This window comes from Eretmochelys imbricata, chromosome 14 (assembly GCF_965152235.1).
Source record: "Eretmochelys imbricata isolate rEreImb1 chromosome 14, rEreImb1.hap1, whole genome shotgun sequence".
NCBI lineage: Eukaryota > Metazoa > Chordata > Testudines > Cheloniidae > Eretmochelys > Eretmochelys imbricata.
In genome coordinates this window covers 39,736,421-39,748,749 of record NC_135585.1, presented here as the reverse complement: position 1 = coordinate 39,748,749, position 12,329 = coordinate 39,736,421, and positions in this window count along the sequence as shown.

The window sequence follows — 12,329 nt, the reverse complement described above, 5'->3', positions numbered from 1 at the left end:
AGGCCTCACCAGTGTCGAATAGAGGGGAACGATCATGTCCCTCGATCTGCTGGCAATGCCCCTACTTATACATCCCAAAATGCCATTGGCCTTCTTGGCAACAAGGACACACTGTTGACTCCTATCCAGCTTCTCGTCCACTGTAACCCCTAGGTCCTTTTCTGCAGAACTACTGCCTAGCCATTCGGTCCCTAGTCTGTAGCGGTGCCTGGGATTCTTCCGTCCTAAGTGCAGGACTCTGCACTTGTCCTTGTTGAACCTCATCAGATTTCTTTTGGCCCAATCCTCTAATTTTTCTAGGTCCCTCTGTATCCTATCCCTACCCTCCAGCATATCTACCTCTCCTCCCAGTTTAGTGTCATCTGCAACTTTGCTGAGGCGGCAATCCACACCATCCTCCAGATCATTCATGAAGATATTGAACAAAACCGGCCCCAGGACCGACCCTTGGGACACTCCACTTGATACTGGCTGCCAACTAGACATGGAGCCATTGATCACTACCCGTTGAGCCCGACAATCTAGCCAACTTTCTATCCACCTTTTAGTCCATTCATCCAGCCCATACTTTGTTAACTTGCTGGCAAGAATACTGTGGGAGACCGTGTCAAAAGCTTTGCTAAAGTCAAAGAACAACACGTCCACTGCTTTCCCCTCATGCACAGAGCCACTTTATCTCATCATAGAAGGCAATTAGATTAGTCATGCATGACTTGCCCTTGGTGAATCCATGCTGACTGTTCCTGATCACTTTCCTCTCCTCTAAGTGCTTCAGAATTGATTCCCTGAGGACCTGCTCCATGATTTTTCCAGGGACTGAGGTGAGGCTGATTGGCCTGTAGTTCCCAGGATCCTCCTTCTTCCCTTTTTTAAAGATGGGCACTACAATAGCCTTTTTCCAGTCATCCGGGACTTTCCCCGATCGCCATGAGTTTTCAAAGATAATGGCCAATGGCTCTGCAATCACAACCGCCAACTCCTTTGAAGAGGAAAGGCCAGATGGCTATAGTAAAATAATGGGAGACAGACATATTAGCCACAGGCTAAATAAATCCCTGTTACCAGGCTAAGCAAATGGCAGCTGCTACATGTCAATTAAGACACCTGGGGCCAATTAAGATCTTTCCAGAAGGCAGGGAGGACAGCTAGGTTGATTGGGACACCTGAAGCCAATCAAGGGCTGGCTGAAACTGGTTAAAAGCCACCCAGTTAGTCAGGTGGACATGTGTGTCAGGAGCTGTAGGAGGAAGTTGTGCTGTTGGGGAGACTGGGCAGTACAAACCATGTCAGGCACAAGGAAGGAGGTTCTGAGGTAAGGGTGAAGTGGATCTTGAGGAAGTGGGGGCTGCTGTGGGGAAGTGGCCCAGGGAATTGTACGCGTCCTGTTTCTAAAAAGTCAGCTACTATAGTTGATACTATTAGGGTCCCTGAGCTGGAGCTCAGGGTACAGGGCAGGCCCAGGCTCCCCCCTTTGCACCCCCCCCCAGCCGATACAGACCAGTCAGCTTAACTTCTGTATGTGGAAAGACAATGGAGCAAATAATTAAGCAATGTATACAAGAAGAAGTCATAGGAGGGGCATCTCTGTTCTGCTCTCGGGGAACAGGATCCTGCTGTCCTGACTTATCAGTACCATTGTAGCAGGCATACATGTGTTAGTGTACCTGTAGCTCCTATGGGCGCTCCTAATACAGTGCTTTGTGGACAATAAATCTGGCCAAGCGCCTTCATCACTGAACCGAGCCTGTGGTCTTTATGAATAACATTGAGGTCTGCTGAATCTTCATGCTGCATTCTCTGCTAGTGCAGCTAACACCGGAGTTCCAAGAACAGCCGCACTAGCATCATTAAGAACTTAGCATCCTTAACAACACTCTGCAGAACTAACAACATATATCAGTAAGGGGGGGGAGGGGGGTTATGGTTTGCTGTACCCCTAAGGGCAGCTAATCATAAACAGGCCCCCTTACCTGGTGTCCCTCTGCTTTGACTGCAGTGGCCTATGTTCTTAGCCACTAACAGGCAGTGGCTCCATTGGTTTATAGTAGTCAGGAAACCTTCTTTGCCTCCCTATGTGGTTTGGACTATCCCCAACCTGGCACTTATCCTTATGACTAGCCTGATACCTCATACGTACACTCTTCTGACACCTCCATAATGGATGAACCAACGATCAAGGTACACTTAATTTACAATGGGAAATATAATATAATTGAAACATATAAAGGGAAGGGGAAGATTGATGTGAATTGGGTACATCAGTAACACCAACCAACCCACATGTAACACTACCCCCACAGTGGATTTCCTTGGATTCACGAGTTCAATTTATTCCACACTAGTAGGCTCCTGAATGTGGAGGAGCCCACATACCTTCATGAGTCATTACAGGCCTGAAGGTGCTTGAGTGAAGTGAGATGATGAGGGCACCAATTCATCCAGGGGGAACACCTCTCTGTGGCAGCAACAGGCATTACTCACAGGGAAAAAAGTCCCCATGGTGTAGGAGGCCTCCTCAGTGTTTCTAAATCAGTTGTTCTCTCCCCTTTCAGGGCAAAACAGGTAGGGACAGACAGTCAGGAGAACACTCACTCTCCCTCAGGCAGAGATCTGCTCCTTTTATTCCCCCTCCAATTGGCATAGTAAGCCTTCCATCCCATAGCGTTCACCCATTCACAAGGCTCAATAAACCCCTGCCTTCTACCAGCTAGGTGAGCACAGTGCAACCTTTCTCATCTCTCATCTACCCAGCAACAAGCTTGCCTCTCTTTTTCATCAGATCTCTTAACCAGGGTTACATATATAATATAAAAAGAAAAGGAGTACTTGTGGCACCTTAGAAACTAAGCAATTTCTTTGAGCATAAGCTTTTGTGAGCTACAGCTCACTTCACCGGATGCATACTGTGGAAAGTGTAGAAGATCTTTTTATATACACACAAAGCATGAAAAAATACCTCCTCCTACCCCACTCTCCTGCTGGTAATAGCTTATCTAAAGTGATCACTCTCCTTACAATGTGTATGATAATCAAGATAAGCTATTACCAGCAGGAGAGTGGGGTGGGAGGAGGTATTTTTTCATGCTTTGTGTGTATATAAAAAGATCTTCTACACTTTCCACAGTATGCATCCGATGAAGTGAGCTGTAGCTCACGAAAGCTTATGCTCAAAGAAATTGCTTAGTCTCTAAGGTGCCACAAGTACTCCTTTTCTTTTTGCGAATACAGACTAACACAGCTGTTACTCTGAAACCTGTCATATATAATATAATAGGTTATAAACATAGAATATATGTTAGACACAAACAGAGAGAGAGAGAGAGAGCAATAGTGTGTGAACATTTTCATGTATTGATTTTTTTTCAATATCCATTCTGAGATTTTTTGATCATTTCTTCAATCAATTAAAAAATATAGAAAAAAACTGCATGATTTCTTGTGATGAAAACTGCTGACAGTGTTGACAATTTCAACTAAAAAGGGACAAATAGTTTCAGTGGAACTACTCTTTCTTGGAAAAATGCCAGGAAAATCAAAATAAATAAAAGCAGCAGCCAGAATCTCTTGCTATTCAAGGTCACCTGCTCCGGACCAGAGCGGGGTGTGTATTGGTGGCTTAAGACACTGTTTAATTCATCAATCCTGGGGCCCCTATTTGGGATGCTGGTCCCAAATGTAAAGTAAAGCCACCAGAATCCTACTTTCATGTGTGTCAGATGCCAATGGCCTTCATGGGCTATTCCAAAAGCTGGGAATTGGCCACACATATGGATATCTTTGCCATGTTCTTTTTCCTGAGCAGCAAGAGGTGGATTGGGTAGGAGTCATAACAACTGTCCCACACAACTGGATCAGAAGGAATATTCTAGGGGACAGATCTGCTATTTTATGGGTGTTGATCACTATCTATGGGCCAGATCTTGAGCTGGTATAACTATGATCTATTGTGAGGGTGTAGAGGTGGGAATCAAGTGTTTTTTTGCAGGCTCATTGCACAGGTTTCAATTTTTCTCTATGGCATTAAATTATCATTTAACATGTACCCCCTGGAGTGAAATCCTGGTCCTATTCAAGCCAATGGGAGCTTTGCTATTGACAGCAGTGTGGTCTGGTTCACCCCTGGAATCTTAAAATTCCGCATTCATCCAGCCACCTGTTGGAGAGACCTCACAAGTAACTCAAATTAATTCATCCTGAAGGAGAGGGAATCCCATGTATATTTGTGGCTGGGAATTTGAAAATCAATGGTGTTAAGCACATAGGTGCTTTTGAAAATCTCACTAGATGCCTAAATACCTCTAAAAGTCTGGTCCCCTATTAGTAGTTACGTAGATAGTGAATACCTCACTCCACCAGAGAAGTACATCACACTATGGAACAGGCCACCCAAATACCCCATATGGGTTCTAGTGTGGGATGGAAGGTGACAACTAGGGGTGTGCAGTCAGAGGGGGTTTTATTTCTGTATTGAAGCAGGTTCTTTCCAGGTATCATCAAATACCTACAACCCATACTCTATGGGGACCCCATCCTGGAAGAAATCTTTTCTGAATTCCCTCTCCTGGCCTTCAAACTTCTCTCCATCCTCTCCTAGCTCATCGTCAGACTCAAGCTGCCCACAGATCAAGAAACACCAACTCAAATTGGCACCAGACCCAGCCACAACAACAGATGCAAAACCTGCAGAATTATCTCCACTGCTACAATGATAACACCCCCCACAATACACATTTCAAGACCCATGGATCCTACACATGCCTATCATAACATGTGGTGTACTTCATCCAGTGCACTACATGCCCCAATAGCAACTATGTGGGCGAAACCAGACAATCACTATGCTCGTAAATGAACTCACACAGGAAAAATGATAAAAGACAAAAACACCACATCACCTGTGGGTGAACACTTTTCACAAAGCTATCGCTCTATATCTGGCCTATCATTCCCCGTCCTCAAAGGATACCTGCATAACGCTCTCAAAAGATGAGCCTGGGAGCTTGAATTCATAATTTTGCTAGACACTAAAAATCATGGTCAAGGCCTGGTCTACACAGGGGAGGGGGGGAGAAAAGGGGATCGATCTAAGTTATGCAACTTCCGCTACGTGAATAACGTAGCTGAAGTCGACGTACTTAGATCTACTTACCGCGGTGTATTCACTGCAGTAAGTCGACGGCTGACGCTCTTCCACTGAGTCTGCCTCAGCCTCTTGGTCTGGTGGACTAACAGGGTCGAAGTGAGAGCACTCAGTGGTCGATTTATTGCCTCTAGACTAGACGTGATAAATTGACTCCCACTGGATCGATCACTGTCTGTCGATCCAGTGAGAAGGATTTATGGCTTACTACAACAATCTGAAATGCACTAACCACCCTTTGTGTCCTTTCATAGGATGACCCCTGGTTTTTGTATTGTGGGAAAGGGTAACTATCACTTTTCTATTCACTTTTTCCACATCATTCTTGATTTTATAAACCTCTATTATATCCCCCTTAATCATCTCTTTTCTAAGATGAACAGTCCTAATCTTTTTAGTCTCTCCTTGCATGGAAGCTGTTCCATACCCTTGATCTTAATAAAGGAGGGCTTTAAACTAGGTTCACCGGGGGAAGGAGACCAAAGCGCTGAGGTAAGTGGGGAAGTGGGATACCGGGTGGAAGCACGAGCAGGAGCGTGTGAGAGGGGAGGGCTCCTGTCTCATACTGAGAAAGAAGGGCAATCAGTGGGTTATCTCAAGTGCCTATACACAAATTCATGAAGCCTGGGAAACAAGCAAGGAGAACTGGAAGTCCTGGCAAAGTCAAGGAATTATGATGTGATTGGATTAACAGAGACTTGGTGGGATAACTCACATGACTGGAGTACTGTCATGGATGGATATCAACTGTTCAGGAAGGACAGGCAGGGCAGAAAAGGTGGGGAAATTGCACTGTATGTAAGAGAGCAGTATGACTGCTCAGAGCTCAAGTATGAAACTGCAGAAAAACCTGAGAGTCTCTGGATTAAGTTTAGAAGTGTGAGCAACAAGGGTGATGTCGTGGTGGCAGTCTATTACAGACCACCGGGCCAGGGGGATGAGGTGGACGAGGCTTTCTCCCGGCAACTCACAGAAGTTACTAGATCACATGCCCTGGTTCTCATGGGAGACTTCAATCACCCTGATATCTGCTGGGAGAGCAATACAGCGGTGCACAGACAATCCAGGAAGTTTTTGGAAACTGTAGGGGACAATTTCCTGGTGCATGTGCTGGAGGAACCAACTAGGGGCAGAGCTCTTCTTGACCTGCTGCTCACAAACCGGGAAGAATTAGTAGGGGAAGCAAAAGTGGATGGGAACCTGGGAGGCAGTGACCATGGGATGGTCGAGTTCAGGATCCTGACACAAGGAAGAAAGGAAAGGAGCAGAATACGGACCCTGGACTTCAGAAAAGCAGACTTTGACTCCCTCCGGGAACTGATGGGCAAGATCCCCTGGGAGAATAACATGAGGGGGAAAGGAGTCCAGGAGAGCTGGCTATATTTTAAAGAATCCTTATTGAGGTTACAGGGACAAACCATCCCGATGTGTAGAAAGAATAGTAAATATGGCAGGCGACCAGCTTGGCTTAACAGTGACATCCTTGCTGATCTAAAATCCAAAAAAGAAGCTTACAAGAAGTGGAAGATTGGACAAATGACCAGGGATTAGTATAAAAATATTGCTCAGGCATGCAGGAGTGAAATCAGGAAGGCCAAATCACACCTGGAGTTGCAGCTAGCAAGAGATGTTAAGAGTAACAAGAAAGGTTTCTTCAGGTATGTTAGCAACAAGAAGAAAGTCAAGGAAAGTGTGGGCCCCTTACTGAATGAGGGAGGCAACCTAGTGACAGAGGATGTGGAAAAAGCTAATGTACTCAATGCTTTTTTTGCCTCTGTCTTCATGAATAAGGTCAGGTCCCAGACTGCTGCACTGGGCAGCACAGCATGGGGAGGAGGTGACCAGCCCTCTGTGAAGAAAGAAGTGGTTTGGGACTATTTAGAAAAACTGGACGTGCACAAGTCCATGGGGCCGGATGTGTTGCATCCGAGAGTGCTAAAGGAGTTGGCGGCTGTGATTGCAGAGCCATTGGCCATTATCTTTGAAAACTCATAGAGATTGTCGGGCTCAACGGGTAGTGATCAATGTCTCCATGTCTAGTTGGCAGCCGGTATCTAGTGAGGTGCCCCAAGGGTCGGTCCTGGGGCCGGTTTTGTTCAATATCTTCATAAATGATTTGGAGGATGGTGTGGATTGCAGCCTCAGCAAGGTTGCAGATGACACTAAACTGGGAGGAGAGGTAGATAAGCTGGAGGGTAGGGATAGGATACAGAGGGACCTAAATCCTAAATTGGAGGATTGGGCCGAAAGAAATCTGATGAGGTTCAACAAGGACAAGTGCAGAGTCCTGCACTTAGGACGGAAGAATCCCAGGCACCGCTACAGACTAGGGACCGAATGGCTAGGCAGCAGTTCTGCAGAAAAGGACCTAGGGGTTGCAGTGGATGAGAAGCTGGATATGAGTCTACAGTGTGCCCTTGTTGCCAAGAAGACTAATGGCATTTTGGGATGTATAAGTAGAGGCATTGCCAGCAGATCGAGGGACGTGATCGTTCCCCGCTATTCGACACTGGTGAGGCCTCATCTGGAGTACTGTATCCAGTTTTGGGCCCCACACTACAAGAAGGATGTGGAAAAATTGGAAAGAGTCCAGCGGAGGGCAACAAAAATGATTAGGGGACTGGAACACATGACTTATGAGGAGAGGCTAGGGAATGCGGGATGTTTAGTCTACAGAAGAGAAGAATGAGGGGGGATTTGATAGCTGTTTTCAACTACCTGAAAGGGGGTTCCAAAGAGGATGGCTCTAGACTGTTCTCAGAGGTAGCAGATGACAGGGAACAAGGAGTAATGGTCTCAAGTTGCAGTGGGGGAGGTTTAGGTTGGATATTAGGAAAAACTTTTTCACTAGGAGGGTGGTGAAACACTGGAATGCGTTACCTCGGGAGGTAGTGGAATCCCCTTCCTTAGAAGTTTTTAAGGTCAGGCTTGACAAAGCCCTGGCTGGGATGATTTAATTGGGGATCAGTCCTGCTTTGAGCAGGGGGTTGGACTAGATGACCTCCTGAGGTCCCTTCCAACCCTGATATTCTATGATTCTATGATTCTATGATCATCTTTGTTGCCCTTCTCTGAACAGTTTCCAGTTCCACTATATCCTTTTTTGAGATGGGGACACCAGAAGTGGACACTGTATTTAAGATGTGGGCACACCAAGGGTTTATCGTGACATTATGATATTTTTGTTTTATTTTCTAACCCTTTCCTAATAGTTCCTAGCACTCTAACATTATTAAGGGCACAAGAGCAAACTATCCCACTGCGTAGGAAAGATAGGAAGTGTGATGGGTTGAGTCACAGAGACCCCCTTGGGACTGTCACCTGAGGTGCTGAGACTACCTCTGAGCCCGTTTTCCCTGCCAGCTTGGGACTTCAGTACCTTGCCTTGTTTGAGCCAGACATGCTAGCCTGCTGCAAACAGATCCAAGTCTGAACCGCGTCTCCCACAAGCTGCAGGCTTAACTGAAAACAGCTTAAGAAGTGCTCCTGTCTCCAGCACTCAGATACCCAGCTCCCAATGGGATCCAAACCCCAAATAAATCCATTTTATTCTGTATAAAGCTTATACGCCCTCTATAACACTGATAGAGAGATATGCACAGCTGTTTGCTCCCCCAGGAATTAATAATTGCTCTGGGTTAAATAATAAGTAAAAAGTGATTTTATTAAATATAAAAAGTCGGATTTAAGTGGTTCCAAGTACTAACAGACAGAACAAAGTAAATTACCAAGCAGAATAAAATAAAACACGCCAGTCTAATAATACAGTAAGAAGCTGAATACAGATAAAATCTCACCCTCAGAGATGTTTCAATAAGCTTCTTTCACAGACTGGATGCCTTCCTAGTCTGGGCCCAATCCTTTCCCCTGGTACAGACCTTGTTCCTGCTCAGGTGGTAAGTAGGGGATTTCTCATGACTGCAGCCCCCTTTGTTCTGTTCTACCCCCTTATACAGCTTTGGCACAAGGTGGGAATCTTTTGTCTCTTTGAGTCCCCACCCCTCCTTCTAAATGGAAGAGCCCCAGGTTTAAGATGAATTCCAGTACCAGGTGACATGGTCACAAGTCCTGTGTGACCCCAAGCCTTCATTCTTTCCAGCCTGACACACAGGAAGACTTGCAAGGAAACAGAGCCATCTATAGTCAATTGTCCTAGCTCATGGGAGCCACCAAGATTCCAAACCACCATTAATGGCCCACACTTTGCATAATTACAATAGGACTTTAAATATTCATGGTAAATAGGCCCAATGGCCTGTGATGGGATGTTAGATGGGGTGGGATCTGAGTTACTACAGAAAATTCTTTCCTGGGTTTCTGGCTGGTGAATCTTGCCCATATGCTCAGGGTTTAGCTGATTGCCATATTTGGGGTCGGGAAGGAATTTTCCTCCAGGGCAGATTGGAAGAGGCCCTGGAGGTTTTTCACCTTCCTCTGTAGCATGGGACACGGGTCACTTGCTGGAGGATTCTCTGCTCCTTGAAGTCTTTAAACCACGATTTGAGGTCTTCAATAGCTCAGACATAGGTGAGAGGTTTTCCGCAGGAGTGGGTGGGTGAGATTCTGTGGCCTGCGTTGTGCAGGAGGTCAGACTAGATGATCATAATGGTCCCTTCTGACCTTAGTATCTATGAATCTATGACTTCAGAGTCATATTTCTAGTTTCAGATACAAGAGCGATACATTTATACAAATAGGATGACCACACTCCGTAGATTATTAGCTTTGTAATGATACCTTACAAGAGACCTTTTGCATGAAGCATATTCCAGTTCCATTGTATTCACACTTATTAGCATATTTTCATAAAATCATATGGAGTTCAGTGTCACAGGAAGTATGTCAAGAGACCACCATGGCTTAACCAGGAGATCTTCAATGATCTAAAACCCCAAAAAGAGTCCTACAAAAAGTGGAAACTATGTCAAATTACAAAGGATGAATATAAACAAATAACACAAGTATGTAGGGACAAAATTAGAAAGGCTAAGGTACAAAACGAGATCAACCTAGCTAGGGACATAAAGGGTAAAAAGAAAACATTTTACAAATACATTAGAAGCAAGAGGAAGACCAAGGACAGAGTAGGCCTGTTACTCAATGAGGAGGGAAAGGCAATAGCAGAAAATGTGGAAATGGCAGAGGTGCTTAATGACTTCTTTGTGTTGGTTTCCACCAAGAAGGTTGGTGGTGATTGGACGTCTAACATAGTGAATGCCAGTGAAAATGAGGTAGGATCAGACGCTAAAATAGAGAAAGAACAAGTCAAAAATTCCTTAGACAAGTTAGATGTCTTCAAATCACCATGACTTGATGAAACACATCATAGAATACTCAAGGAGCTGACTGAGGAGATATCTGAGCCACTAGCGATTATCTTTGAAAAGACATGGAAGACGGGAGACATTCCAGGAGACTGGAAAAGGGCAAATATAGTGCCCATCTATAAAAAGGGAAATAGGGACAAGCTGGGGAATTACAGACCAGTCAGCTTAACTTCTGTACCTAGAAAGACAATGGAGCAAATAATTAAGCAATCAGTTTGCAAACACCTAGAAGATTATGAGGTGATAAGTAACAGTCAGCATGGATTTGTCAAGAACAAATTGTGTCAAACCAACCTGATAGCTTTCTTTGACAGGGTAACAAGCCTTATGGATGAGGGGAAGTGGTAGATGTGGTATATCTTGACTTTATTATGGCTTTTGATACTGTCTCACGTGACCTTCTCATAAACAAACTAGGGAAATACAACCTAGGTGGAACTACTATAAGGTAGGGGCAAAACAGGTTGGAAAACCATTCCCAGAAAGTAGTTATCAGAGGTTCACAGTCATGCTGGAAGGGCATAACGAGTGGGGTCCCACAGGGATCGGTTCAGGGTCTGGTTTTGTTCAAAATCTTCACCAATGATTTAGATAATGGCATAGAGAGTACACTTTTAAAGTTTGTGGCTGATACCAAGCTGGGAGGGGTTGCGAGTACTTTGGAGGATAGGATTCGAATTCAAAATGATCTGGACAAACTGGAGAAATTGTCTGAAGTAAAGAGGATGAACTTCAATAAGGACAAATGCAAAGTACTCTACTTAGGAAGGAACAATCAGTTGCACACATTTAAAATGGGAAATGACTGCCTAGGAAGGAGTACTGTGGAAAGGGATTTGGGGGTCATAGTGGATCACAAGCTAAATATGAGTCAACAGTGTAACATCATTCTGGGATGTATTAGCAGGAGTGTTGTAAGCAAGACATGAGAGGTAATTCTTCCGCTCTATTCCACACTGATTAGGCCTCAGCTGCAGTATTGTGTCCAGTTCTGGGCGCCACATTTCAGGAAAGATGTGGATAAATTGGAGAAAGTCCAGAAAAGAGCCACAAAAATGATTAAAGGTCTACAAAGTATGACCTATGAGGAAAGATTGAAAAAAATGGGTTTGTTTAGTCTGGAGAAGAGAAGACTGAGAGGGTACATGATAACAGGTTTCAAGTACATAAAAGGTTGTTACAAGGAGGAGGAGAAAAACTGTTCTTCTTAACCTCTGAGGATACGAAAGAAGCAATGGGCTTAAATTGCAGCAAGGCGGTTTAGGTTGGACATTAGGAAAAACTTCCAAACCGTCAGAGTGGTTAAGCACTGGAATACATTGCCTAGGGAGGTTGTGGAAACTCCATCACTGAAGATTTTTAAGAGCAGGTTGGATAAACACCTGTCAGGGATGGTGTACATAATACTTAGTCCTGCCTTGAGTGCAGGGTACTGGACGAGATGACCTCTTGAGGTCCCTTCCAGTTCTGATTCTATGATTCTGCTAGCCTTTTAGACTTCTGTTGTGTATTGAGATTAAGTTTTCAGAGAACTATCCACAATGACTCCAAGATCTCTTTCTTGAGTGGTAACCGATAATTTAGAACCCACCATTATCATTTTATATGTATAGTTTGGATTATTTCTTCCAACGTGCATTACTTTCACTCATCAACTTTCACTCATTTGCCATTTTGTTGCCTAGTCACCCGGTTTTCTGCAGTCAGCTTTGGACTTAACTATCTTGAATAATTTTGTATCATCTGCAAACTTTGCCACTTCACTGTTCATTCCCTTTTCCAGATCATCAGTGAATATGTCGAACAGCACAGGTCCCAGTGCAGATCCTTGGGAGGCCCCACTCTTTACCTCTCTCCATTTT